Here is a 27999-nt window from a genome sequence, read left to right on the forward strand (position 1 = left end):
CTGCCAAGTCGGGCTGGTTTGATAGTTTCAAGTGGCTCCTGCAATCTGCCATCCAGAAGCGGGGCCGGTGTGTTTTGTTTGTAAGGGAAACGGGCGGAGGTTTGTCTCTGGGGGCCTGTGGCCTGCAGAGTCCGGCTGGTTCCTGAAAATCTATGATAAGCAGGATTTTTCGAAGACCCAAGGTGACACCACTGCCAAGTCGGGCTGGTTTGATAGTACCAAGTGGCTCCTGCAATCTGCCATTCAGAGACAGGTCAGGTGAGTTTTTTTTGCCAGGGAAAAGGGCCGTGGTTTGTGTTTCAGGGCCTGTGGCGTGGAGGTGCCTGCTGGCTCCTCAAAATCCACGATACGCAGGATTGTTCCAGACCCAAGGTGGCACCAGTGCCAAGTCGGGCTGGTTTGATAGTACCAACTGGCTCCTGCAATCTGCCATCCAGAAGCGGGGCAGGTGAGTTTTGTTTGCCTGGGAAAAGGGCCGTTGCTTTTGTTTGGTGGCCTGTGGCTGGGAGTGGCCGGCTGGCTCCTGAAAATCCATTATACGCAGGATGGTTCCCAGACCCAAGGTGGCACCACTGCCGAGTCGGGCTGGTTCGAGAGTACCAAGTGTCTCCTACAATCTGCCATCCAGAAGCAGGGCAGGTGAGGTTTGTTTGCCGGGGAAAAGGGCCCTTGTTTTTGTTTGGTGGCCTGTGGCTAGGGGTGGCCAGCTGGCTCCTGAAAATGTACGATACGCCGGATGGTTCCCAGACCCAAGTTGGCACCAGTTCCAAGTCGGGCTGGTTTGATAGTACCAAGTGGCTCCTGCAATCTGCCATCCAGAAGTGGGGCAGGTGAGGTTTGTTTGCCAGGGAAAAGGGCCGTTGTTTTTGTTTGGTGGCCGGTGGCTGGGAGTGGCCGGCTGGCTTTTGAATAACTTTGATATGCAGGATGGTTCCCAGACCCAAGGTGGCACCAGTGCCAAGTCGGGCTGGTTTGATAGTACCAAGTGACTCCTGAAATCTGCCATCCAGAAGCGAGGCAGCTGAGTTCTGTTTGCCAGGGAAAAGTGCCGTTGTCTTTGTTTGGTGGCCTGTGGCCTGCAGTGTCCGGCTGGTTCCTGAAAATCTACGATAGGCAGGATTTTTCCAAGACCCAAGGTGGCACCAGTGCCAAGTCGGGCTGGTTTGATAGTACCAAGTGGCTCCTGCAATCTGCCATCCAGAGACGGGTCAGGTGAGTTTTTTTTGCCAGGGAAAAGGGCCGTGGTTTTTGTTTCAGGGCCTGTGGCGTGGAGGTGCCGGCTGGCCCCTCAAAATCCACGATATGCAGGATTGTTCCAGACCCAAGGTGGCGCCAGTTCCAAGTCGGGCTGGTTTGATAGTACCAACTGGCTCCTGAAATCTGCCATCCAGAAGCGGGGCAGGTGAGTTTTGTTTGCCTGGGAAAAGGGCCGTTGCTTTTGTTTTGTGGCCTGTGGCTGGGAGGTGCCGGCTGGCTCCTGAATAACTTCGATACGCAGGATGGTTCCCAGACCCAAGGTGGCACCAGTGCCAATTCGGGCTGGTTTGATAATACCAAGTTGCTCCTGCAATCTGCTATCCACAAGCAGGGCAGCTGAGTTTTGTTTGCCAAAGAAAAGGGCCGTGGTTTGTGTTTGGTGGCCGGTGGCTGGGAGTGGCCGGCTGGCTCCTGAATAACTACGATACGCAGGATGGTTCCCAGACCCAAGGTGGCACCAGTGCCAAGTCGGGCTGGTTTGATAGTACCAAGTGACTCCTGCAATCTGCCATCCAGAAGAGGGGCAGGTGAGTTTTGTTTGCCAGGGAAAAGGGCAGTAGTTCTTGTTTCGGGGCCTGTGACTGGGAGTGGCCGGCTAGTTCCTGAAAATCTACGATACGCAGGATGTTTCCCAGACCCAAGGTGGCACCACTGCCGAGTCGGGCTGGTTCGAGAGTACCAAGTGTCTCCTACAATCTGCCATCCGGAAGCGGGGCAGGTGAGGTTTGTTTGCCGGGGAAAAGGGCCCTTGTTTTTGTTTGGTGGCCTGTGGCTAGGGGTGGCCAGCTGGCTCCTGAAAATGTACGATACGCCGGATGGTTCCCAGACCCAAGTTGGCACCAGTTCCAAGTCGGGCTGGTTTGATAGTACCAAGTGGCTCCTGCAATCTGCCATCCAGAAGTGGGGCAGGTGAGGTTTGTTTGCCAGGGAAAAGGGCCGTTGTTTTTGTTTGGTGGCCGGTGGCTGGGAGTGGCCGGCTGGCTTTTGAATAACTTTGATACGCAGGATGGTTCCCAGACCCAAGGTGGCACCAGTGCCAAGTCGGGCTGGTTTGATAGTACCAAGTGACTCCTGAAATCTGCCATCCAGAAGCGGGGCAGCTGCGTTCTGTTTGCCAGGGAAAAGTGCCGTTGTCTTTGTTTGGTGGCCTGTGGCCTGCAGAGTCCGGCTGGTTCCTGAAAATCTACGATAGGCAGGATTTTTCCAAGACCCAAGGTGGCACCAGTGCCAAGTCGGGCTGGTTTGATAGTACCAAGTGGCTCCTGCAATCTGCCATCCAGAGACGGGTCAGGTGAGTTTTTTTTGCCAGGGAAAAGGGCCGTGGTTTTTGTTTCAGGGCCTGTGGCGTGGAGGTGCCGGCTGGCCCCTCAAAATCCACGATATGCAGGATTGTTCCAGACCCAAGGTGGCGCCAGTTCCAAGTCGGGCTGGTTTGATAGTACCAACTGGCTCCTGAAATCTGCCATCCAGAAGCGGGGCAGGTGAGTTTTGTTTGCCTGGGAAAAGGGCCGTTGCTTTTGTTTTGTGGCCTGTGGCTGGGAGGTGCCGGCTGGCTCCTGAATAACTTCGATACGCAGGATGGTTCCCAGACCCAAGGTGGCACCAGTGCCAATTCGGGCTGGTTTGATAATACCAAGTTGCTCCTGCAATCTGCTATCCACAAGCAGGGCAGCTGAGTTTTGTTTGCCAAAGAAAAGGGCCGTGGTTTGTGTTTGGTGGCCGGTGGCTGGGAGTGGCCGGCTGGCTCCTGAATAACTACGATACGCAGGATGGTTCCCAGACCCAAGGTGGCACCAGTGCCAAGTCGGGCTGGTTTGATAGTACCAAGTGACTCCTGAAATCTGCCATCCAGAAGAGGGGCAGGTGAGTTTTGTTTGCCAGGGAAAAGGGCAGTAGTTTTTGTTTCGGGCCTATGACTTGGAGTGGCCGGCTGGTTCCAGAAATTCCAAGATACGCAAGATGGATGCCAGGCCCCAGGTGGCACCACTGCCAAGTCGGGCGTGTTTGATAGTACCAAGTGGCTCCTGCAATCTGCAGTCCCGAAGACGGGCAGGTGAGTTTTGTTTGCCAGGGAAAAGGGCCGTGGTTTTTGTTTGGTGGCCTGTGGCTGAGTGGCCGGCAGATTCCTGAAAATCCATGATATGGAAGATGGTTCCCCGACCCAAGTTGGCACCAATGCCAAGTTGGGTAGGTTTGATAGTACCAAGTGGCGCCTGCCATCATCCATCCAGAAGTGGGGCAGGTGAGTTTTTTTTGCCAGGGAATATGGTCGTGGTTTGTGTTTGGGGGGCCGTGGCCGAGAGTGGCTGGCTGGCACCTGAAAATCCAAGATACGCAGGATGGTTCCCAGACCAGAGGTGGCACCATTGCCAAGTTGGGCTGGTTTGATAGTACCAAGTGACTCCTGCAATCTGCCATCCAGAAGAGGAGCAGGTGAGTTTTTTTTGCCAGAGAAAAGGGCCGTGGTTTGTGTTTGGTGGGCTGTGGCCGAGAGTAGCCTGCTGGCTCCAGAAATTCCACAATACACAAGATGGTTGCCAGACCCAATGTGGCACCACTGCCAAGTCGGGCTGGTTTGATAGTTTCAAGTGGCTCCTGCAATCTGCCATCCAGAAGCGGGGCCGGTGTGTTTTGTTTGTAAGGGAAACGGGCGGAGGTTTGTCTCTGGGGGCCTGTGGCCTGCAGAGTCCGGCTGGTTCCTGAAAATCTATGATAAGCAGGATTTTTCGAAGACCCAAGGTGACACCACTGCCAAGTCGGGCTGGTTTGATAGTACCAAGTGGCTCCTGCAATCTGCCATTCAGAGACAGGTCAGGTGAGTTTTTTTTGCCAGGGAAAAGGGCCGTGGTTTGTGTTTCAGGGCCTGTGGCGTGGAGGTGCCTGCTGGCTCCTCAAAATCCACGATACGCAGGATTGTTCCAGACCCAAGGTGGCACCAGTGCCAAGTCGGGCTGGTTTGATAGTACCAACTGGCTCCTGCAATCTGCCATCCAGAAGCGGGGCAGGTGAGTTTTGTTTGCCTGGGAAAAGGGCCGTTGCTTTTGTTTGGTGGCCTGTGGCTGGGAGTGGCCGGCTGGCTCCAGAAAATCCATTATACGCAGGATGGTTCCCAGACCCAAGGTGGCACCACTGCCGAGTCGGGCTGGTTCGAGAGTACCAAGTGTCTCCTACAATCTGCCATCCAGAAGCAGGGCAGGTGAGGTTTGTTTGCCGGGGAAAAGGGCCCTTGTTTTTGTTTGGTGGCCTGTGGCTAGGGGTGGCCAGCTGGCTCCTGAAAATGTACGATACGCCGGATGGTTCCCAGACCCAAGTTGGCACCAGTTCCAAGTCGGGCTGGTTTGATAGTACCAAGTGGCTCCTGCAATCTGCCATCCAGAAGTGGGGCAGGTGAGGTTTGTTTGCCAGGGAAAAGGGCCGTTGTTTTTGTTTGGTGGCCGGTGGCTGGGAGTGGCCGGCTGGCTTTTGAATAACTTTGATACGCAGGATGGTTCCCAGACCCAAGGTGGCACCAGTGCCAAGTCGGGCTGGTTTGATAGTACCAAGTGACTCCTGAAATCTGCCATCCAGAAGAGGGGCAGGTGAGTTTTGTTTGCCAGGGAAAAGTGCCGTTGTCTTTGTTTGGTGGCCTGTGGCCTGCAGAGTCCGGCTGGTTCCTGAAAATCTACGATAGGCAGGATTTTTCCAAGACCCAAGGTGGCACCAGTGCCAAGTCGGGCTGGTTTGATAGTACCAAGTGGCTCCTGCAATCTGCCATCCAGAGACAGGTCAGGTGAGTTTTTTTTGCCAGGGAAAAGGGCCGTGGTTTGTGTTTCAGGGCCTGTGGCGTGGAGGTGCCGGCTGGCTCCTCAAAATCCACGATATGCAGGATTGTTCCAGACCCAAGGTGGCACCAGTTCCAAGTCGGGCTGGTTTGATAGTACCAACTGGCTCCTGCAATCTGCCATCCAGAAGCGGGGCAGGTGAGTTTTGTTTGCCTGGGAAAAGGGCCGTTGCTTTTTTTTTGTGGCCTGTGGTTTGGAGGTGCCGGCTAGCTCCTGAATAACTTCGATACGCAGGATGGTTCCCAGACCCAAGGTGGCACCAGTGCCAATTCGGGCTGGTTTGATAATACCAAGTTGCTCCTGCAATCTGCTATCCACAAGCAGGGCAGCTGAGTTTTGTTTGCCAAAGAAAAGGGCCGTGGTTTGTGTTTGGTGGCCGGTGGCTGGGAGTGGCCGGCTGGCTCCTGAATAACTACGATACGCAGGATGGTTCCCAGACCCAAGGTGGCACCAGTGCCAAGTCGGGCTGGTTTGATAGTACCAAGTGACTCCTGAAATCTGCCATCCAGAAGAGGGGCAGGTGAGTTTTGTTTGCCAGGGAAAAGGGCAGTAGTTTTTGTTTCGGGCCTATGACTTGGAGTGGCCGGCTGGTTCCAGAAATTCCAAGATACGCAAGATGGATGCCAGGCCCCAGGTGGCACCACTGCCAAGTCGGGCGTGTTTGATAGTACCAAGTGGCTCCTGCAATCTGCAGTCCCGAAGACGGGAAGGTGAGTTTTGTTTGCCAGGGAAAAGGGCCGTGGTTTTTGTTTGGTGGCCTGTGGCTGAGTGGCCGGCAGATTCCTGAAAATCCATGATATGGAAGATGGTTCCCCGACCCAAGTTGGCACCAATGCCAAGTTGGGTAGGTTTGATAGTACCAAGTGGCGCCTGCCATCATCCATCCAGAAGTGGGGCAGGTGAGTTTTTTTTGCCAGGGAATATGGTCGTGGTTTGTGTTTGGGGGGCCGTGGCCGAGAGTGGCTGGCTGGCACCTGAAAATCCAAGATACGCAGGATGGTTCCCAGACCAGAGGTGGCACCATTGCCAAGTTGGGCTGGTTTGATAGTACCAAGTGACTCCTGCAATCTGCCATCCACAAGCAGGGCAGAGGAGTTTTGTTTGCCAAAGAAAAGGGCCGTGGTTTCTATTTGGTGGCCGGTGGCTGGGAGTTGCCGGCTGGCTCCTGAATAACTACGATATGCAGGATGGTTCCCAGACCCAAGGTGGCACCAGTGCCAAGTCGGGCTGGTTTGATAGTACCAAGTGACTCCTGCAATCTGCCATCCAGAAGAGGGGCAGGTGAGTTTTGTTTGCCAGGGAAAAGGGCAGTAGTTCTTGTTTCGGGGCCTGTGACTGGGAGTGGCCGGCTAGTTCCTGAAAATCTACGATACGCAGGATGTTTCCCAGACCCAAGGTGGCACCACTGCCGAGTCGGGCTGGTTCGAGAGTACCAAGTGTCTCCTACAATCTGCCATCCGGAAGCGGGGCAGATGAGGTTTGTTTGCCGGGGAAAAGGGCCCTTGTTTTTGTTTGGTGGCCTGTGGCTAGGGGTGGCCAGCTGGCTCCTGAAAATGTACGATACGCCGGATGGTTCCCAGACCCAAGTTGGCACCAGTTCCAAGTCGGGCTGGTTTGATAGTACCAAGTGGCTCCTGCAATCTGCCATCCAGAAGTGGGGCAGGTGAGGTTTGTTTGCCAGGGAAAAGGGCCGTTGTTTTTGTTTGGTGGCCGGTGGCTGGGAGTGGCCGGCTGGCTTTTGAATAACTTTGATACGCAGGATGGTTCCCAGACCCAAGGTGGCACCAGTGCCAAGTCGGGCTGGTTTGATAGTACCAAGTGACTCCTGAAATCTGCCATCCAGAAGAGGGGCAGGTGAGTTTTGTTTGCCGGGGAAAAGTGCCGTTGTCTTTGTTTGGTGGCCTGTGGCCTGCAGAGTCCGGCTGGTTCCTGAAAATCTACGATAGGCAGGATTTTTCCAAGACCCAAGTTGGCACCAGTGCCAAGTCGCGCTGGTTTGATAGTACCAAGTGGCTCCTGCAATCTGCCATCCAGAGACGGGTCAGGTGAGTTTTTTTTGCCAGGGAAAAGGGCCGTGGTTTGTGTTTCAGGGCCTGTGGCGTGGAGGTGCCGGCTGGCTCCTCAAAATCCACGATATGCAGGATTGTTCCAGACCCAAGGTGGCTCCAGTTCCAAGTCGGGCTGGTTTGATAGTACCAACTGGCTCCTGAAATCTGCCATCCAGAAGCGGGGCAGGTGAGTTTTGTTTGCTTGGGAAAAGGGCAGTAGTTTTTGTTTCGGGCCTATGACTTGGAGTGGCCGGCTGGTTCCAGAAATTCCAAGATACGCAAGATGGATGCCAGGCCCCAGGTGGCACCACTGCCAAGTCGGGCGTGTTTGATAGTACCAAGTGGCTCCTGCAATCTGCAGTCCCGAAGACAGGCAGGTGAGTTTTGTTTGCCAGGGAAAAGGGCCGTGGTTTTTGTTTGGTGGCCTGTGGCTGAGTGGCCGGCAGATTGCTGAAAATACATGATATGGAAGATGGTTCCCCGACCCAAGTTGGCACCAATGCCAAGTTGGGTAGGTTTGATAGTACCAAGTGGCGCCTGCCATCATCCATCCAGAAGTGGGGCAGGTGAGTTTTTTTTGCCAGGGAATATGGTCGTGGTTTGTGTTTGGGGGGCCGTGGTCGAGAGTGGCTGGCTGGCACCTGAAAATCCAAGATACGCAGGATGGTTCCCAGACCAGAGGTGGCACCATTGCCAAGTTGGGCTGGTTTGATAGTACCAAGTGACTCCTGCAATCTGCCATCCAGAAGAGGAGCAGGTGAGTTTTTTTTGCCAGAGAAAAGGGCCGTGGTTTGTGTTTGGTGGGCTGTGGCCGAGAGTAGCCTGCTGGCTCCAGAAATTCCAAGATACACAAGATGGTTGCCAGACCCAATGTGGCACCACTGCCAAGTCAGGCTGGTTTGATAGTTTCAAGTGGCTCCTGCAATCTGCCATCCAGAAGCGGGGCCGGTGTGTTTTGTTTGTAAGGGAAACGGGCGGAGGTTTGTCTCTGGGGGCCTGTGGCCTGCAGAGTCCGGCTGGTTCCTGAAAATCTATGATAAGCAGGATTTTTCGAAGACCCAAGGTGGCACCACTGCCAAGTCGGGCTGGTTTGATAGTACCAAGTGGCTCCTGCAATCTGCCATTCAGAGACAGGTCAGGTGAGTTTTTTTTGCCAGGGAAAAGGGCCGTGGTTTGTGTTTCAGGGCCTGTGGCGTGGAGGTGCCTGCTGGCTCCTCAAAATCAACGATACGCAGGATTGTTCCAGACCCAAGGTGGCACCAGTGCCAAGTCGGGCTGGTTTGATAGTACCAACTGGCTCCTGCAATCTGCCATCCAGAAGCGGGGCAGGTGAGTTTTGTTTGCCTGGGAAAAGGGCCGTTGCTTTTGTTTGGTGGCCTGTGGCTGGGAGTGGCCGGCTGGCTCCTGAAAATCCATTATACGCAGGATGGTTCCCAGACCCAAGGTGGCACCACTGCCGAGTCGGGCTGGTTCGAGAGTACCAAGTGTCTCCTACAATCTGCCATCCGGAAGCGGGGCAGGTGAGGTTTGTTTGCCGGGGAAAAGGGCCCTTGTTTTTGTTTGGTGGCCTGTGGCTAGGGGTGGCCAGCTGGCTCCTGAAAATGTACGATACGCCGGATGTTTCCCAGACCCAAGTTGGCACCAGTTCCAAGTCGGGCTGGTTTGATAGTACCAAGTGGCTCCTGCAATCTGCCATCCAGAAGTGGGGCAGGTGAGGTTTGTTTGCCAGGGAAAAGGGCCGTTGTTTTTGTTTGGTGGCCGGTGGCTGGGAGTGGCCGGCTGGCTTTTGAATAACTTTGATACGCAGGATGGTTCCCAGACCCAAGGTGGCACCAGTGCCGAGTCGGGCTGGTTTGATAGTACCAAGTGACTCCTGAAATCTGCCATCCAGAAGAGGGGCAGGTGAGTTTTGTTTGCCAGGGAAAAGTGCCGTTGTCTTTGTTTGGTGGCCTGTGGCCTGCAGAGTCCGGCTGGTTCCTGAAAATCTACGATAGGCAGGATTGTTCCAGACCCAAGGTGGCACCAGTGCCAATTCGGGCTGGTTTGATAATACCAAGTTGCTCCTGCAATCTGCTATCCACAAGTAGGGCAGCTGAGTTTTGTTTGCCAAAGAAAAGGGCCGTGGTTTGTGTTTGGTGGCCTGTGGCTGGGAGTGGCCGGCTGGCTCCTGAATAACTACGATACGCAGGATGGTTCCCAGACCCAAGGGGGCACCAGTGCCAAGTCGGGCTGGTTTGATAGTACCAAGTGACTCCTGAAATCTGCCATCCAGAAGAGGGGCAGGTGAGTTTTGTTTGCCAGGGAAAAGGGCAGTAGTTTTTGTTTCGGGCCTATGACTTGGAGTGGCCGGCTGGTTCCAGAAATTCCAAGATACGCAAGATGGATGCCAGGCCCCAGGTGGCACCACTGCCAAGTCGGGCGTGTTTGATAGTACCAAGTGGCTCCTGCAATCTGCAGTCCCGAAGACGGGCAGGTGAGTTTTGTTTGCCAGGGAAAAGGGCCGTGGTTTTTGTTTGGTGGCCTGTGGCTGAGTGGCCGGCAGATTCCTGAAAATCCATGATATGGAAGATGGTTCCCCGACCCAAGTTGGCACCAATGCCAAGTTGGGTAGGTTTGATAGTACCAAGTGGCGCCTGCCATCATCCATCCAGAAGTGGGGCAGGTGAGTTTTTTTTGCCAGGGAATATGGTCGTGGTTTGTGTTTGGGGGGCCGTGGCCGAGAGTGGCTGGCTGGCACCTGAAAATCTAAGATACGCAGGATGGTTCCCAGACCAGAGGTGGCACCATTGCCAAGTTGGGCTGGTTTGATAGTACCAAGTGACTCCTGCAATCTGCCATCCAGAAGAGGAGCAGGTGAGTTTTTTTTGCCAGAGAAAAGGGCCGTGGTTTGTGTTTGGTGGGCTGTGGCCGAGAGTAGCCTGCTGGCTCCAGAAATTCCACAATACACAAGATGGTTGCCAGACCCAATGTGGCACCACTGCCAAGTCGGGCTGGTTTGATAGTTTCAAGTGGCTCCTGCAATCTGCCATCCAGAAGCGGGGCCGGTGTGTTTTGTTTGTAAGGGAAACGGGCGGAGGTTTGTCTCTGGGGGCCTGTGGCCTGCAGAGTCCGGCTGGTTCCTGAAAATCTATGATAAGCAGGATTTTTCGAAGACCCAAGGTGACACCACTGCCAAGTCGGGCTGGTTTGATAGTACCAAGTGGCTCCTGCAATCTGCCATTCAGAGACAGGTCAGGTGAGTTTTTTTTGCCAGGGAAAAGGGCCGTGGTTTGTGTTTCAGGGCCTGTGGCGTGGAGGTGCCGGCTGGCTCCTCAAAATCCACGATACGCAGGATTGTTCCAGACCCAAGGTGGCACCAGTGCCAAGTCGGGCTGGTTTGATAGTACCAACTGGCTCCTGCAATCTGCCATCCAGAAGCGGGGCAGGTGAGTTTTGTTTGCCTGGGAAAAGGGCTGTTGCTTTTGTTTGGTGGCCTGTGGCTGGGAGTGGCCGGCTGGCTCCTGAATAACTTCGATACGCAAGATGGTTCCCAGACCCAAGGTGGCACCAGTGCCAAGTCGGGCTGGTTTGATAGTACCAACTGGCTCCTGCAATCTGCTATCCACAAGCAGGGCAGCTGAGTTTTGTTTGCCAAAGAAAAGGGCCGTGGTTTGTGTTTGGTGGCCGGTGGCTAGGAGTGGCCGGCTGGTTCCAGAAATTCCAAGATACGCAAGATGGTTGCCAGGCCCCAGGTGGGACCACTGCCATGTCGGGCGTGTTTAATAGTACCAAGTGGCTCCTGCAATCTGCAATCCAGAAGACGGGAAGGTGAGTTTTCTTTGAAAGGGAAAAGGGCCGTGGTTTGCATTTTGGGGGCCTGTGGCCGATTGCAGCCGGCTGGCTCCTGAATAACTACGATATGCAGGATGGTTCCCAGACCCAAGGTGCCACCACTGCCAAGTTGGGCTGGTTTGATATTACCAAAGGGCTCCTGCAATCTTTCATCCACAAGAAGGGCAGGTGAGTTTTGTTTACCAGGGAAACGAGCCGTTGTTTTTTTTTGGGGGCCTGTGCCTGGGAGTGGCCGTCTAGTTCCTGAAAATCTACGATACGCAGAATGGTTTCCAGACCCACGGTGGCACCACTGCCGAGTCGGGCTGGTTCGAGAGTACCAAGTGTCTCCTACAATCTGCCATCCAGAAGCGGGGCAGGTGAGGTTTTTTTGCCAGGGAAAAGGGCCCTTGATTTTGTTTGGTGGCCTGTGGCTAGGAGTGGCCGGCTAGCTCCTGAAAATGTACGATACGCTGGATGGTTCCTAGACGCATGGTGGCACCAATGCCAAGTCGGGCAGGTTTAATTTTACCAACTGGCTCCTGCAATCTGCCATCCAGAAGCGGGGCAGGTGAGTTTTGTTTGTAAGGGAGACGGGCGGAGGTTTGTCTCTGGGGGCCTATGGCCTGCAGAGTCCGGCTGGTTCCTGAAAATCTACGATAGGCAGGATTTTTCGAAGACCCAAGGTGACACCAGTGCCAAGTCGGGCTGGTTTTATAGTACCAAGTGCCTCCTTAAATCTGCCATCCTGAGCCGGGGAAGGTGAGTTTTTTTTGCCAGGGAAAAGGGCCGTGGTTTGTGTTTCAGGGCCTGTGGCGTGGAGATGCCGGCTGGGCCTTGAAAATCCACAATACGCAAGATGGTTCCCCGACCCAAGTTGGCACCAGTGCCAAGTCGGCCTGGTTTGATAGTACCAAGTGGCTCCCGCAATCTGCCATCCAGAAGCGGGGCAGGTTAGTGTTTTTTGCCAGGGAAAAGGGCCATTGCTTTTGTTTGGTGGCCTGTGGCTAGGGGTGGCCAGCTGGCTCCTGAAAATGTACGATACGCCGGATGGTTCCCAGACCCAAGTTGGCACCAGTGCCAAGTCGGGCTGGTTTGATAGTACCAACTGGCTCCTGCAATCTGCCATCCAGAAGCGGGGCAGGTGAGTTTTGTTTGCCTGGGAAAAGGGCCGTTGCTTTTGTTTGGTGGCCTGTGGCTGGGAGTGGCCGGCTGGCTCCTGAAAATCCATTATACGCAGGATGGTTCCCAGACCCAAGGTGGCACCAGTGCCAAGTCGGGCTGGTTTGATAATACCAAGTTGCTCCTGCAATCTGCCATCCACAAGCAGGGCAGAGGAGTTTTGTTTGCCAAAGAAAAGGGCCGTGGTTTCTATTTGGTGGCTGGTGGCTGGGAGTTGCCGGCTGGCTCCTGAATAACTACGATATGCAGGATGGTTCCCAGACCCAATGTGGCACCACTGCCAAGTCGGGCTGGTTTGATAGTTTCAAGTGGCTCCTGCAATCTGCCATCCAGAAGCGGGGCCGGTGTGTTTTGTTTGTAAGGGAAACGGGCGGAGGTTTGTCTCTGGGGGCCTGTGGCCTGCAGAGTCCGGCTGGTTCCTGAAAATCTATGATAAGCAGGATTTTTCGAAGACCCAAGGTGACACCACTGCCAAGTCGGGCTGGTTTGATAGTACCAAGTGGCTCCTGCAATCTGCCATTCAGAGACAGGTCAGGTGAGTTTTTTTTGCCAGGGAAAAGGGCCGTGGTTTGTGTTTCAGGGCCTGTGGCGTGGAGGTGCCGGCTGGCTCCTCAAAATCCACGATACGCAGGATTGTTCCAGACCCAAGGTGGCACCAGTGCCAAGTCGGGCTGGTTTGATAGTACCAACTGGCTCCTGCAATCTGCCATCCAGAAGCGGGGCAGGTGAGTTTTGTTTGCCTGGGAAAAGGGCTGTTGCTTTTGTTTGGTGGCCTGTGGCTGGGAGTGGCCGGCTGGCTCCTGAATAACTTCGATACGCAAGATGGTTCCCAGACCCAAGGTGGCACCAGTGCCAAGTCGGGCTGGTTTGATAGTACCAACTGGCTCCTGCAATCTGCTATCCACAAGCAGGGCAGCTGAGTTTTGTTTGCCAAAGAAAAGGGCCGTGGTTTGTGTTTGGTGGCCGGTGGCTAGGAGTGGCCGGCTGGTTCCAGAAATTCCAAGATACGCAAGATGGTTGCCAGGCCCCAGGTGGGACCACTGCCATGTCGGGCGTGTTTAATAGTACCAAGTGGCTCCTGCAATCTGCAATCCAGAAGACGGGAAGGTGAGTTTTCTTTGAAAGGGAAAAGGGCCGTGGTTTGCATTTTGGGGGCCTGTGGCCGATTGCAGCCGGCTGGCTCCTGAATAACTACGATATGCAGGATGGTTCCCAGACCCAAGGTGCCACCACTGCCAAGTTGGGCTGGTTTGATATTACCAAAGGGCTCCTGCAATCTTTCATCCACAAGAAGGGCAGGTGAGTTTTGTTTACCAGGGAAACGAGCCGTTGTTTTTTTTTGGGGGCCTGTGCCTGGGAGTGGCCGTCTAGTTCCTGAAAATCTACGATACGCAGAATGGTTTCCAGACCCACGGTGGCACCACTGCCGAGTCGGGCTGGTTCGAGAGTACCAAGTGTCTCCTACAATCTGCCATCCAGAAGCGGGGCAGGTGAGGTTTTTTTGCCAGGGAAAAGGGCCCTTGATTTTGTTTGGTGGCCTGTGGCTAGGAGTGGCCGGCTAGCTCCTGAAAATGTACGATACGCTGGATGGTTCCTAGACGCATGGTGGCACCAATGCCAAGTCGGGCAGGTTTAATTTTACCAACTGGCTCCTGCAATCTGCCATCCAGAAGCGGGGCAGGTGAGTTTTGTTTGTAAGGGAGACGGGCGGAGGTTTGTCTCTGGGGGCCTATGGCCTGCAGAGTCCGGCTGGTTCCTGAAAATCTACGATAGGCAGGATTTTTCGAAGACCCAAGGTGACACCAGTGCCAAGTCGGGCTGGTTTTATAGTACCAAGTGCCTCCTTAAATCTGCCATCCTGAGCCGGGGAAGGTGAGTTTTTTTTGCCAGGGAAAAGGGCCGTGGTTTGTGTTTCAGGGCCTGTGGCGTGGAGATGCCGGCTGGGCCTTGAAAATCCACAATACGCAAGATGGTTCCCCGACCCAAGTTGGCACCAGTGCCAAGTCGGCCTGGTTTGATAGTACCAAGTGGCTCCCGCAATCTGCCATCCAGAAGCGGGGCAGGTTAGTGTTTTTTGCCAGGGAAAAGGGCCATTGCTTTTGTTTGGTGGCCTGTGGCTAGGGGTGGCCAGCTGGCTCCTGAAAATGTACGATACGCCGGATGGTTCCCAGACCCAAGTTGGCACCAGTGCCAAGTCGGGCTGGTTTGATAGTACCAACTGGCTCCTGCAATCTGCCATCCAGAAGCGGGGCAGGTGAGTTTTGTTTGCCTGGGAAAAGGGCCGTTGCTTTTGTTTGGTGGCCTGTGGCTGGGAGTGGCCGGCTGGCTCCTGAAAATCCATTATACGCAGGATGGTTCCCAGACCCAAGGTGGCACCAGTGCCAAGTCGGGCTGGTTTGATAATACCAAGTTGCTCCTGCAATCTGCCATCCACAAGCAGGGCAGAGGAGTTTTGTTTGCCAAAGAAAAGGGCCGTGGTTTCTATTTGGTGGCTGGTGGCTGGGAGTTGCCGGCTGGCTCCTGAATAACTACGATATGCAGGATGGTTCCCAGACCCAAGGTGGCACCACTGCCAAGTCGGGCTGGTTTGATAGTACCAAGTGACTCCTGAAATCTGCCATCCAGAAGAGGGGCAGGTGAGTTTTGTTTGCCAGGGAAAAGGGCAGTAGTTCTTGTTTCGGGGCCTGTGACTGGGAGTGGCCGGCTAGTTCCTGAAAATCTACGATACGCAGGATGTTTCCCAGACCCAAGGTGGCACCACTGCCGAGTCGGGCTGGTTCGAGAGTACCAAGTGTCTCCTACAATCTGCCATCCGGAAGCGGGGCAGGTGAGGTTTGTTTGCCGGGGAAAAGGGCCCTTGTTTTTGTTTGGTGGCCTGTGGCTAGGGGTGGCCAGCTGGCTCCTGAAAATGTACGATACGCCGGATGGTTACCCGACCCAAGTTGGCACCAGTTCCAAGTCGGGCTGGTTTGATAGTACCAAGTGGCTCCTGCAATCTGCCATCCAGAAGTGGGGCAGGTGAGGTTTGTTTGCCAGGGAAAAGGGCCGTTGTTTTTTTTGGTGGCCGGTGGCTGGGAGTGGCCGGCTGGCTTTTGAATAACTTTGATACGCTGGATGGTTCCCAGACCCAAGGTGGCACCAGTGCCAAGTCGGGCTGGTTTGATAGTACCAAGTGACTCCTGAAATCTGCCATCCAGAAGAGGGGCCGGTGTGTTTTGTTTGCCGGGGAAAAGTGCCGTTGTCTTTGTTTGGTGGCCTGTGGCCTGCAGAGTCCGGCTGGTTCCTGAAAATCTACGATAGGCAGGATTTTTCCAAGACCCAAGGTGGCACCACTGCCAAGTCGCGCTGGTTTGATAGTACCAAGTGGCTCCTGCAATCTGCCATCCAGAGACGGGTCAGGTGAGTTTTTTTTGCCAGGGAAAAGGGCCGTGGTTTGTGTTTCAGGGCCTGTGGCGTGGAGGTGCCGGCTGGCTCCTCAAAATCCACGATATGCAGGATTGTTCCAGACCCAAGGTGGCTCCAGTTCCAAGTCGGGCTGGTTTGATAGTACCAACTGGCTCCTGAAATCTGCCATCCAGAAGGGGGGCAGGTGAGTTTTGTTTGCTTGGGAAAAGGGCAGTAGTTTTTTTTTCGGGCCTATGACTTGGAGTGGCCGGCTGGTTCCAGAAATTCCAAGATACACAAGATGGATGCCAGGCCCCAGGTGGCACCACTGCCAAGTCGGGCGTGTTTGATAGTACCAAGTGGCTCCTGCAATCTGCAGTCCCGAAGACGGGCAGGTGAGTTTTGTTTGCCAGGGAAAAGGGCCGTGGTTTTTGTTTGGTGGCCTGTGGCTGAGTGGCCGGCAGATTCCTGAAAATCCATGATATGGAAGATGGTTCCCCGACCCAAGTTGGCACCAATGCCAAGTTGGGTAGGTTTGATAGTACCAAGTGGCGCCTGCCATCATCCATCCAGAAGTGGGGCAGGTGAGTTTTTTTTGCCAGGGAATATGGTCGTGGTTTGTGTTTGGGGGGCCGTGGCCGAGAGTGGCTGGCTGGCACCTGAAAATCCAAGATACGCAGGATGGTTCCCAGACCAGAGGTGGCACCATTGCCAAGTTGGGCTGGTTTGATAGTACCAAGTGACTCCTGCAATCTGCCATCCAGAAGAGGAGCAGGTGAGTTTTTTTTGCCAGAGAAAAGGGCCGTGGTTTGTGTTTGGTGGGCTGTGGCCGAGAGTAGCCTGCTGGCTCCAGAAATTCCACAATACACAAGATGGTTGCCAGACCCAATGTGGCACCACTGCCAAGTCAGGCTGGTTTGATAGATTCAAGTGGCTCCTGCAATCTGCCATCCAGAAGAGGGGCAGGTGAGTTTTGTTTGTAAGGGAAACGGGCGGAGGTTTGTCTCTGGGGGCCTGTGGCCTGCAGAGTCCGGCTGGTTCCTGAAAATCTATGATAAGCAGGATTTTTCGAAGACCCAAGGTGACACCACTGCCAAGTCGGGCTGGTTTGATAGTACCAAGTGGCTCCTGCAATCTGCCATTCAGAGACAGGTCAGGTGAGTTTTTTTTGCCAGGGAAAAGGGCCGTGGTTTGTGTTTGAGGGCCTGTGGCGTGGAGGTGCCTGCTGGCTCCTCAAAATCCACGATACGCAGGATTGTTCCAGACCCAAGGTGGCACCAGTGCCAAGTCGGGCTGGTTTGATAGTACCAACTGGCTCCTGCAATCTGCCATCCAGAAGCGGGGCAGGTGAGTTTTGTTTGCCTGGGAAAAGGGCCGTTGCTTTTGTTTGGTGGCCTGTGGTTGGGAGTGGCCGGCTGGCTCCTGAAAATCCATTATACGCAGGATGGTTCCCAGACCCAAGGTGGCACCAGTGCCAAGTCGGGCTGGTTTGATAATACCAAGTTGCTCCTGCAATCTGCTATCCACAAGCAGGGCAGAGGAGTTTTGTTTGCCAAAGAAAAGGGCCGTGGTTTCTATTTGGTGGCCGGTGGCTGGGAGTTGCCGGCTGGCTCCTGAATAACTACGATATGCAGGATGGTTCCCAGACCCAAGGTGGCACCACTGCCAAGTCGGGCTGGTTTGATAGTACCAAGTGACTCCTGCAATCTGCCATCCAGAAGAGGGGCAGGTGAGTTTTGTTTGCCAGGGAAAAGGGCAGTAGTTCTTGTTTCGGGGCCTGTGACTGGGAGTGGCCGGCTAGTTCCTGAAAATCTACGATACGCAGGATGTTTCCCAGACCCAAGGTGGCACCACTGCCGAGTCGGGCTGGTTCGAGAGTACCAAGTGTCTCCTACAATCTGCCATCCGGAAGCGGGGCAGGTGAGGTTTGTTTGCCGGGGAAAAGGGCCCTTGTTTTTGTTTGGTGGCCTGTGGCTAGGGGTGGCCAGCTGGCTCCTAAAAATGTACGATACGCCGGATGGTTCCCAGACCCAAGTTGGCACCAGTTCCAAGTCGGGCTGGTTTGATAGTACCAAGTGGCTCCTGCAATCTGCCATCCAGAAGTGGGGCAGGTGAGGTTTGTTTGCCAGGGAAAAGGGCCGTTGTTTTTGTTTGGTGGCCGGTGGCTGGGAGTGGCCGGCTGGCTTTTGAATAACTTTGATACGCAGGATGGTTCCCAGACCCAAGGTGGCACCAGTGCCAAGTCGGGCTGGTTTGATAGTACCAAGTGACTCCTGAAATCTGCCATCCAGAAGCGGGGCAGCTGAGTTCTGTTTGCCGGGGAAAAGTGCCGTTGTCTTTGTTTGGTGGCCTGTGGCCTGCAGAGTCCGGCTGGTTCCTGAAAATCTACGATAGGCAGGATTTTTCCAAGACCCAAGGTGGCACCAGTGCCAAGTCGGGCTGGTTTGATAGTACCAAGTGGCTCCTGCAATCTGCCATCCAGAGACGGGTCAGGTGAGTTTTTTTTGCCAGGGAAAAGGGCCGTGGTTTTTGTTTCAGGGCCTGTGGCGTGGAGGTGCCGGCTGGCTCCTCAAAATCCACGATATGCAGGATTGTTCCAGACCCAAGGTGGCGCCAGTTCCAAGTCGGGCTGGTTTGATAGTACCAACTGGCTCCTGAAATCTGCCATCCAGAAGCGGGGCAGGTGAGTTTTGTTTGCCTGGGAAAAGGGCCGTTGCTTTTGTTTTGTGGCCTGTGGCTGGGAGGTGCCGGCTGGCTCCTGAATAACTTCGATACGCAGGATGGTTCCCAGACCCAAGGTGGCACCAGTGCCAATTCGGGCTGGTTTGATAATACCAAGTTGCTCCTGCAATCTGCTATCCACAAGCAGGGCAGCTGAGTTTTGTTTGCCAAAGAAAAGGGCCGTGGTTTGTGTTTGGTGGCCGGTGGCTGGGAGTGGCCGGCTGGCTCCTGAATAACTACGATACGCAGGATGGTTCCCAGACCCAAGGTGGCACCAGTGCCAAGTCGGGCTGGTTTGATAGTACCAAGTGACTCCTGCAATCTGCCATCCAGAAGAGGGGCAGGTGAGTTTTGTTTGCCAGGGAAAAGGGCAGTAGTTCTTGTTTCGGGGCCTGTGACTGGGAGTGGCCGGCTAGTTCCTGAAAATCTACGATACGCAGGATGTTTCCCAGACCCAAGGTGGCACCACTGCCGAGTCGGGCTGGTTCGAGAGTACCAAGTGTCTCCTACAATCTGCCATCCGGAAGCGGGGCAGATGAGGTTTGTTTGCCGGGGAAAAGGGCCCTTGTTTTTGTTTGGTGGCCTGTGGCTAGGGGTGGCCAGCTGGCTCCTGAAAATGTACGATACGCCGGATGGTTCCCAGACCCAAGTTGGCACCAGTTCCAAGTCGGGCTGGTTTGATAGTACCAAGTGGCTCCTGCAATCTGCCATCCAGAAGTGGGGCAGGTGAGGTTTGTTTGCCAGGGAAAAGGGCCGTTGTTTTTGTTTGGTGGCCGGTGGCTGGGAGTGGCCGGCTGGCTTTTGAATAACTTTGATACGCAGGATGGTTCCCAGACCCAAGGTGGCACCAGTGCCAAGTCGGGCTGGTTTGATAGTACCAAGTGACTCCTGAAATCTGCCATCCAGAAGCGGGGCAGCTGCGTTCTGTTTGCCAGGGAAAAGTGCCGTTGTCTTTGTTTGGTGGCCTGTGGCCTGCAGAGTCCGGCTGGTTCCTGAAAATCTACGATAGGCAGGATTTTTCCAAGACCCAAGGTGGCACCAGTGCCAAGTCGGGCTGGTTTGATAGTACCAAGTGGCTCCTGCAATCTGCCATCCAGAGACGGGTCAGGTGAGTTTTTTTTGCCAGGGAAAAGGGCCGTGGTTTTTGTTTCAGGGCCTGTGGCGTGGAGGTGCCGGCTGGCCCCTCAAAATCCACGATATGCAGGATTGTTCCAGACCCAAGGTGGCGCCAGTTCCAAGTCGGGCTGGTTTGATAGTACCAACTGGCTCCTGAAATCTGCCATCCAGAAGCGGGGCAGGTGAGTTTTGTTTGCCTGGGAAAAGGGCCGTTGCTTTTGTTTTGTGGCCTGTGGCTGGGAGGTGCCGGCTGGCTCCTGAATAACTTCGATACGCAGGATGGTTCCCAGACCCAAGGTGGCACCAGTGCCAATTCGGGCTGGTTTGATAATACCAAGTTGCTCCTGCAATCTGCTATCCACAAGCAGGGCAGCTGAGTTTTGTTTGCCAAAGAAAAGGGCCGTGGTTTGTGTTTGGTGGCCGGTGGCTGGGAGTGGCCGGCTGGCTCCTGAATAACTACGATACGCAGGATGGTTCCCAGACCCAAGGTGGCACCAGTGCCAAGTCGGGCTGGTTTGATAGTACCAAGTGACTCCTGAAATCTGCCATCCAGAAGAGGGGCAGGTGAGTTTTGTTTGCCAGGGAAAAGGGCAGTAGTTTTTGTTTCGGGCCTATGACTTGGAGTGGCCGGCTGGTTCCAGAAATTCCAAGATACGCAAGATGGATGCCAGGCCCCAGGTGGCACCACTGCCAAGTCGGGCGTGTTTGATAGTACCAAGTGGCTCCTGCAATCTGCAGTCCCGAAGACGGGCAGGTGAGTTTTGTTTGCCAGGGAAAAGGGCCGTGGTTTTTGTTTGGTGGCCTGTGGCTGAGTGGCCGGCAGATTCCTGAAAATCCATGATATGGAAGATGGTTCCCCGACCCAAGTTGGCACCAATGCCAAGTTGGGTAGGTTTGATAGTACCAAGTGGCGCCTGCCATCATCCATCCAGAAGTGGGGCAGGTGAGTTTTTTTTGCCAGGGAATATGGTCGTGGTTTGTGTTTGGGGGGCCGTGGCCGAGAGTGGCTGGCTGGCACCTGAAAATCCAAGATACGCAGGATGGTTCCCAGACCAGAGGTGGCACCATTGCCAAGTTGGGCTGGTTTGATAGTACCAAGTGACTCCTGCAATCTGCCATCCAGAAGAGGAGCAGGTGAGTTTTTTTTGCCAGAGAAAAGGGCCGTGGTTTGTGTTTGGTGGGCTGTGGCCGAGAGTAGCCTGCTGGCTCCAGAAATTCCACAATACACAAGATGGTTGCCAGACCCAATGTGGCACCACTGCCAAGTCGGGCTGGTTTGATAGTTTCAAGTGGCTCCTGCAATCTGCCATCCAGAAGCGGGGCCGGTGTGTTTTGTTTGTAAGGGAAACGGGCGGAGGTTTGTCTCTGGGGGCCTGTGGCCTGCAGAGTCCGGCTGGTTCCTGAAAATCTATGATAAGCAGGATTTTTCGAAGACCCAAGGTGACACCACTGCCAAGTCGGGCTGGTTTGATAGTACCAAGTGGCTCCTGCAATCTGCCATTCAGAGACAGGTCAGGTGAGTTTTTTTTGCCAGGGAAAAGGGCCGTGGTTTGTGTTTCAGGGCCTGTGGCGTGGAGGTGCCTGCTGGCTCCTCAAAATCCACGATACGCAGGATTGTTCCAGACCCAAGGTGGCACCAGTGCCAAGTCGGGCTGGTTTGATAGTACCAACTGGCTCCTGCAATCTGCCATCCAGAAGCGGGGCAGGTGAGTTTTGTTTGCCTGGGAAAAGGGCCGTTGCTTTTGTTTGGTGGCCTGTGGCTGGGAGTGGCCGGCTGGCTCCTGAAAATCCATTATACGCAGGATGGTTCCCAGACCCAAGGTGGCACCAGTGCCAAGTCGGGCTGGTTTGATAATACCAAGTTGCTCCTGCAATCTGCCATCCACAAGCAGGGCAGAGGAGTTTTGTTTGCCAAAGAAAAGGGCCGTGGTTTCTATTTGGTGGCCGGTGGCTGGGAGTTGCCGGCTGGCTCCTGAATAACTACGATATGCAGGATGGTTCCCAGACCCAAGGTGGCACCAGTGCCAAGTCGGGCTGGTTTGATAGTACCAAGTGACTCCTGCAATCTGCCATCCAGAAGAGGGGCAGGTGAGTTTTGTTTGCCACGGAAAAGGGCAGTAGTTCTTGTTTCGGAGCCTGTGACTGGGAGTGGCCGGCTAGTTCCTGAAAATCTACGATACGCAGGATGTTTCCCAGACCCAAGGTGGCACCACTGCCGAGTCGGGCTGGTTCGAGTGTACCAAGTGTCTCCTACAATCTGCCATCCGGAAGCGGGGCAGGTGAGGTTTGTTTGCCGGGGAAAAGGGCCCTTGTTTTTGTTTGGTGGCCTGTGGCTCGGGGTGGCCAGCTGGCTCCTGAAAATGTACGATACGCCGGATGGTTCCCAGACCCAAGTTGGCACCAGTTCCAAGTCGGGCTGGTTTGATAGTACCAAGTGGCTCCTGCAATCTGCCATCCAGAAGTGGGGCAGGTGAGGTTTGTTTGCCAGGGAAAAGGGCCGTTGTTTTTGTTTGGTGGCCGGTGGCTGGGAGTGGCCGGCTGGCTTTTGAATAACTTTGATACGCAGGATGGTTCCCAGACCCAAGGTGGCACCAGTGCCAAGTCGGGCTGGTTTGATAGTACCAAGTGACTCCTGAAATCTGCCATCCAGAAGAGGGGCAGGTGAGTTTTGTTTGCCATGGAAAAGTGCCGTTGTCTTTGTTTGGTGGCCTGTGGCCTGCAGAGTCTGGCTGGTTCCTGAAAATCTACGATAGGCAGGATTTTGCCTAGACCCAAGGTGGCACCAGTGCCAAGTCGGGCTGGTTTGATAGTACCAAGTGGCTCCTGCAATCTGCCATCCAGAGACGGGTCAGGTGAGTTTTTTTTGCCAGGGAAAAGGGCCGTGGTTTGTGTTTCAGGGCCTGTGGCGTGGAGGTGCCGGCTGGCTCCTCAAAATCCACGATATGCAGGATTGTTCCAGACCCAAGGTGGCTCCAGTTCCAAGTCGGGCTGGTTTGATAGTACCAACTGGCTCCTGAAATCTGCCATCCAGAAGAGGGGCAGGTGAGTTTTGTTTGCCAGGGAAAAGGGCAGTAGTTTTTGTTTCGGGCCTATGACTTGGAGTGGCCGGCTGGTTCCAGAAATTCCAAGATACGCAAGATGGATGCCAGGCCCCAGGTGGCACCACTGCCAAGTCGGGCGTGTTTGATAGTACCAAGTGGCTCCTGCAATCTGCAGTCCCGAAGACGGGCAGGTGAGTTTTGTTTGCCAGGGAAAAGGGCCGTGGTTTTTGTTTGGTGGCCTGTGGCTGAGTGGCCGGCAGATTGCTGAAAATACATGATATGGAAGATGGTCCCCCGACCCAAGTTTGCACCAATGCCAAGTTGGGTAGGTTTGATAGTACCAAGTGGCGCCTGCCATCATCCATCCAGAAGTGGGGCAGGTGAGTTTTTTTTGCCAGGGAATATGGTCGTGGTTTGTGTTTGGGGGGCCGTGGTCGAGAGTGGCTGGCTGGCACCTGAAAATCCAAGATACGCAGGATGGTTCCCAGACCAGAGGTGGCACCATTGCCAAGTTGGGCTGGTTTGATAGTACCAAGTGACTCCTGCAATCTGCCATCCAGAAGAGGAGCAGGTGAGTTTTTTTTGCCAGAGAAAAGGGCCGTGGTTTGTGTTTGGTGGGCTGTGGCCGAGAGTAGCCTGCTGGCTCCAGAAATTCCACAATACACAAGATGGTTGCCAGACCCAATGTGGCACCACTGCCAAGTCGGGCTGGTTTGATAGTTTCAAGTGGCTCCTGCAATCTGCCATCCAGAAGCGGGGCCGGTGTGTTTTGTTTGTAAGGGAAACGGGCGGAGGTTTGTCTCTGGGGGCCTGTGGCCTGCAGAGTCCAGCTGGTTCCTGAAAATCTATGATAAGCAGGATTTTTCGAAGACCCAAGGTGACACCACTGCCAAGTCGGGCTGGTTTGATAGTACCAAGTGGCTCCTGCAATCTGCCATTCAGAGACAGGTCAGGTGAGTTTTTTTTGCCAGGGAAAAGGGCCGTGGTTTGTGTTTCAGGGCCTGTGGCGTGGAGGTGCGGGCTGGCTCCTCAAAATCCACGATACGCAGGATTGTTCCAGACCCAAGGTGGCACCAGTGCCAAGTCGGGCTGGTTTGATAGTACCAACTGGCTCCTGCAATCTGCCATCCAGAAGCGGGGCAGGTGAGTTTTGTTTGCCTGGGAAAAGGGCTGTTGCTTTTGTTTGGTGGCCTGTGGCTGGGAGGTGCCGGCTGGCTCCTGAATAACTTCGATACGCAGGATGGTTCCCAGACCCAAGGTGGCACCAGTGCCAATTCGGGCTGGTTTGATAATACCAAGTTGCTCCTGCAATCTGCTATCCACAAGCAGGGCAGCTGAGTTTTGTTTGCCAAAGAAAAGGGCCGTGGTTTGTGTTTGGTGGCCGGTGGCTAGGAGTGGCCGGCTGGTTCCAGAAATTCCAAGATACGCAAGATGGTTGCCAGGCCCCAGGTGGCACCACTGCCATGTCGGGCGTGTTTAATAGTACCAAGTGGCTCCTGCAATCTGCAATCCAGAAGACGGGAAGGTGAGTTTTCTTTGAAAGGGAAAAGGGCCGTGGTTTGCATTTTGGGGGCCTGTGGCCGATAGCAGCCGGCTGGCTCCTGAATAACTACGATATGCAGGATGGTTCCCAGACCCAAGGTGCCACCACTGCCAAGTTGGGCTGGTTTGATATTACCAAAGGGCTCCTGCAATCTTTCATCCACAAGAAGGGCAGGTGAGTTTTGTTTACCAGGGAAACGAGCCGTTGTTTTTTTTTGGGGGCCTGTGCCTGGGAGTGGCCGTCTAGTTCCTGAAAATCTACGATACGCAGAATGGTTTCCAGACCCACGGTGGCACCACTGCCGAGTCGGGCTGGTTCGAGAGTACCAAGTGACTCCTGCAATCTGCCATCCAGAAGAGGAGCAGGTGAGTTTTTTTTGCCAGAGAAAAGGGCCGTGGTTTGTGTTTGGTGGGCTGTGGCCGAGAGTAGCCTGCTGGCTCCAGAAATTCCACAATACACAAGATGGTTGCCAGACCCAATGTGGCACCACTGCCAAGTCAGGCTGGTTTGATAGTTTCAAGTGGCTCCTGCAATCTGCCATCCAGAAGCGGGGCCGGTGTGTTTTGTTTGTAAGGGAAACGGGCGGAGGTTTGTCTCTGGGGGCCTGTGGCCTGCAGAGTCCGGCTGGTTCCTGAAAATCTATGATAAGCAGGATTTTTCGAAGACCCAAGGTGGCACCACTGCCAAGTCGGGCTGGTTTGATAGTACCAAGTGGCTCCTGCAATCTGCCATTCAGAGACAGGTCAGGTGAGTTTTTTTTGCCAGGGAAAAGGGCCGTGGTTTGTGTTTCAGGGCCTGTGGCGTGGAGGTGCCTGCTGGCTCCTCAAAATCCACGATACGCAGGATTGTTCCAGACCCAAGGTGGCACCAGTGCCAAGTCGGGCTGGTTTGATAGTACCAACTGGCTCCTGCAATCTGCCATCCAGAAGCGGGGCAGGTTAGTGTTTTTTGCCAGGGAAAAGGGCCATTGCTTTTGTTTGGTGGCCTGTGGCTGGGAGTGGCCGGCTGGCTCCTGAAAATCCATTATACGCAGGATGGTTCCCAGACCCAAGGTGGCACCACTGCCGAGTCGGGCTGGTTCGAGAGTACCAAGTGTCTCCTACAATCTGCCATCCGGAAGCGGGGCAGGTGAGGTTTGTTTGCCGGGGAAAAGGGCCCTTGTTTTTGTTTGGTGGCCTGTGGCTAGGGGTGGCCAGCTGGCTCCTGAAAATGTACGATACGCCGGATGTTTCCCAGACCCAAGTTGGCACCAGTTCCAAGTCGGGCTGGTTTGATAGTACCAAGTGGCTCCTGCAATCTGCCATCCAGAAGTGGGGCAGGTGAGGTTTGTTTGCCAGGGAAAAGGGCCGTTGTTTTTGTTTGGTGGCCGGTGGCTGGGAGTGGCCGGCTGGCTTTTGAATAACTTTGATACGCAGGATGGTTCCCAGACCCAAGGTGGCACCAGTGCCAAGTCGGGCTGGTTTGATAGTACCAAGTGACTCCTGAAATCTGCCATCCAGAAGAGGGGCAGGTGAGTTTTGTTTGCCAGGGAAAAGTGCCGTTGTCTTTGTTTGGTGGCCTGTGGCCTGCAGAGTCCGGCTGGTTCCTGAAAATCTACGATAGGCAGGATTTTTCCAAGACCCAAGGTGGCACCAGTGCCACGTCGGGCTGGTTTGATAGTACCAAGTGGCTCCTGCAATCTGCCATCCAGAGACGGGTCAGGTGAGTTTTTTTTGCCAGGGAAAAGGGCCGTGGTTTGTGTTTCAGGGCCTGTGGCGTGGAGGTGCCGGCTGGCTCCTCAAAATCCACGATATGCAGGATTGTTCCAGACCCAAGGTGGCACCAGTGCCAATTCGGGCTGGTTTGATAATACCAAGTTGCTCCTGCAATCTGCTATCCACAAGTAGGGCAGCTGAGTTTTGTTTGCCAAAGAAAAGGGCCGTGGTTTGTGTTTGGTGGCCTGTGGCTGGGAGTGGCCGGCTGGCTCCTGAATAACTACGATACGCAGGATGGTTCCCAGACCCAAGGGGGCACCAGTGCCAAGTCGGGCTGGTTTGATAGTACCAAGTGACTCCTGAAATCTGCCATCCAGAAGAGGGGCAGGTGAGTTTTGTTTGCCAGGGAAAAGGGCAGTAGTTTTTGTTTCGGGCCTATGACTTGGAGTGGCCGGCTGGTTCCAGAAATTCCAAGATACGCAAGATGGATGCCAGGCCCCAGGTGGCACCACTGCCAAGTCGGGCGTGTTTGATAGTACCAAGTGGCTCCTGCAATCTGCAGTCCCGAAGACGGGCAGGTGAGTTTTGTTTGCCAGGGAAAAGGGCCGTGGTTTTTGTTTGGTGGCCTGTGGCTGAGTGGCCGGCAGATTCCTGAAAATCCATGATATGGAAGATGGTTCCCCGACCCAAGTTGGCACCAATGCCAAGTTGGGTAGGTTTGATAGTACCAAGTGGCGCCTGCCATCATCCATCCAGAAGTGGGGCAGGTGAGTTTTTTTTGCCAGGGAATATGGTCGTGGTTTGTGTTTGGGGGGCCGTGGCCGAGAGTGGCTGGCTGGCACCTGAAAATCCAAGATACGCAGGATGGTTCCCAGACCAGAGGTGGCACCATTGCCAAGTTGGGCTGGTTTGATAGTACCAAGTGACTCCTGCAATCTGCCATCCAGAAGAGGAGCAGGTGAGTTTTTTTTGCCAGAGAAAAGGGCCGTGGTTTGTGTTTGGTGGGCTGTGGCCGAGAGTAGCCTGCTGGCTCCAGAAATTCCACAATACACAAGATGGTTGCCAGACCCAATGTGGCACCACTGCCAAGTCGGGCTGGTTTGATAGTTTCAAGTGGCTCCTGCAATCTGCCATCCAGAAGCGGGGCCGGTGTGTTTTGTTTGTAAGGGAAACGGGCGGAGGTTTGTCTCTGGGGGCCTGTGGCCTGCAGAGTCCAGCTGGTTCCTGAAAATCTATGATAAGCAGGATTTTTCGAAGACCCAAGGTGACACCACTGCCAAGTCGGGCTGGTTTGATAGTACCAAGTGGCTCCTGCAATCTGCCATTCAGAGACAGGTCAGGTGAGTTTTTTTTGCCAGGGAAAAGGGCCGTGGTTTGTGTTTCAGGGCCTGTGGCGTGGAGGTGCCGGCTGGCTCCTCAAAATCCACGATACGCAGGATTGTTCCAGACCCAAGGTGGCACCAGTGCCAAGTCGGGCTGGTTTGATAGTACCAACTGGCTCCTGCAATCTGCCATCCAGAAGCGGGGCAGGTGAGTTTTGTTTGCCTGGGAAAAGGGCTGTTGCTTTTGTTTGGTGGCCTGTGGCTGGGAGTGGCCGGCTGGCTCCTGAATAACTTCGATACGCAAGATGGTTCCCAGACCCAAGGTGGCACCAGTGCCAATTCGGGCTGGTTTGATAATACCAAGTTGCTCCTGCAATCTGCTATCCACAAGCAGGGCAGCTGAGTTTTGTTTGCCAAAGAAAAGGGCCGTGGTTTGTGTTTGGTGGCCGGTGGCTAGGAGTGGCCGGCTGGTTCCAGAAATTCCAAGATACGCAAGATGGTTGCCAGGCCCCAGGTGGCACCACTGCCATGTCGGGCGTGTTTAATAGTACCAAGTGGCTCCTGCAATCTGCAATCCAAAAGACGGGAAGGTGAGTTTTCTTTGAAAGGGAAAAGGGCCGTGGTTTGCATTTTGGGGGCCTGTGGCCGATAGCAGCCGGCTGGCTCCTGAATAACTACGATATGCAGGATGGTTCCCAGACCCAAGGTGCCACCACTGCCAAGTTGGGCTGGTTTGATATTACCAAAGGGCTCCTGCAATCTTTCATCCACAAGAAGGGCAGGTGAGTTTTGTTTACCAGGGAAACGAGCCGTTGTTTTTTTTTGGGGGCCTGTGCCTGGGAGTGGCCGTCTAGTTCCTGAAAATCTACGATACGCAGAATGGTTTCCAGACCCACGGTGGCACCACTGCCGAGTCGGGCTGGTTCGAGAGTACCAAGTGTCTCCTACAATCTGCCATCCAGAAGCGGGGCAGGTGTGGTTTTTTTGCCAGGGAAAAGGGCCCTTGATTTTGTTTGGTGGCCTGTGGCTAGGAGTGGCCGGCTAGCTCCTGAAAATGTAC

Source organism: Ammospiza nelsoni, chromosome W (assembly GCF_027579445.1).
Source record: "Ammospiza nelsoni isolate bAmmNel1 chromosome W, bAmmNel1.pri, whole genome shotgun sequence".
Lineage (NCBI taxonomy): Eukaryota > Metazoa > Chordata > Aves > Passeriformes > Passerellidae > Ammospiza > Ammospiza nelsoni.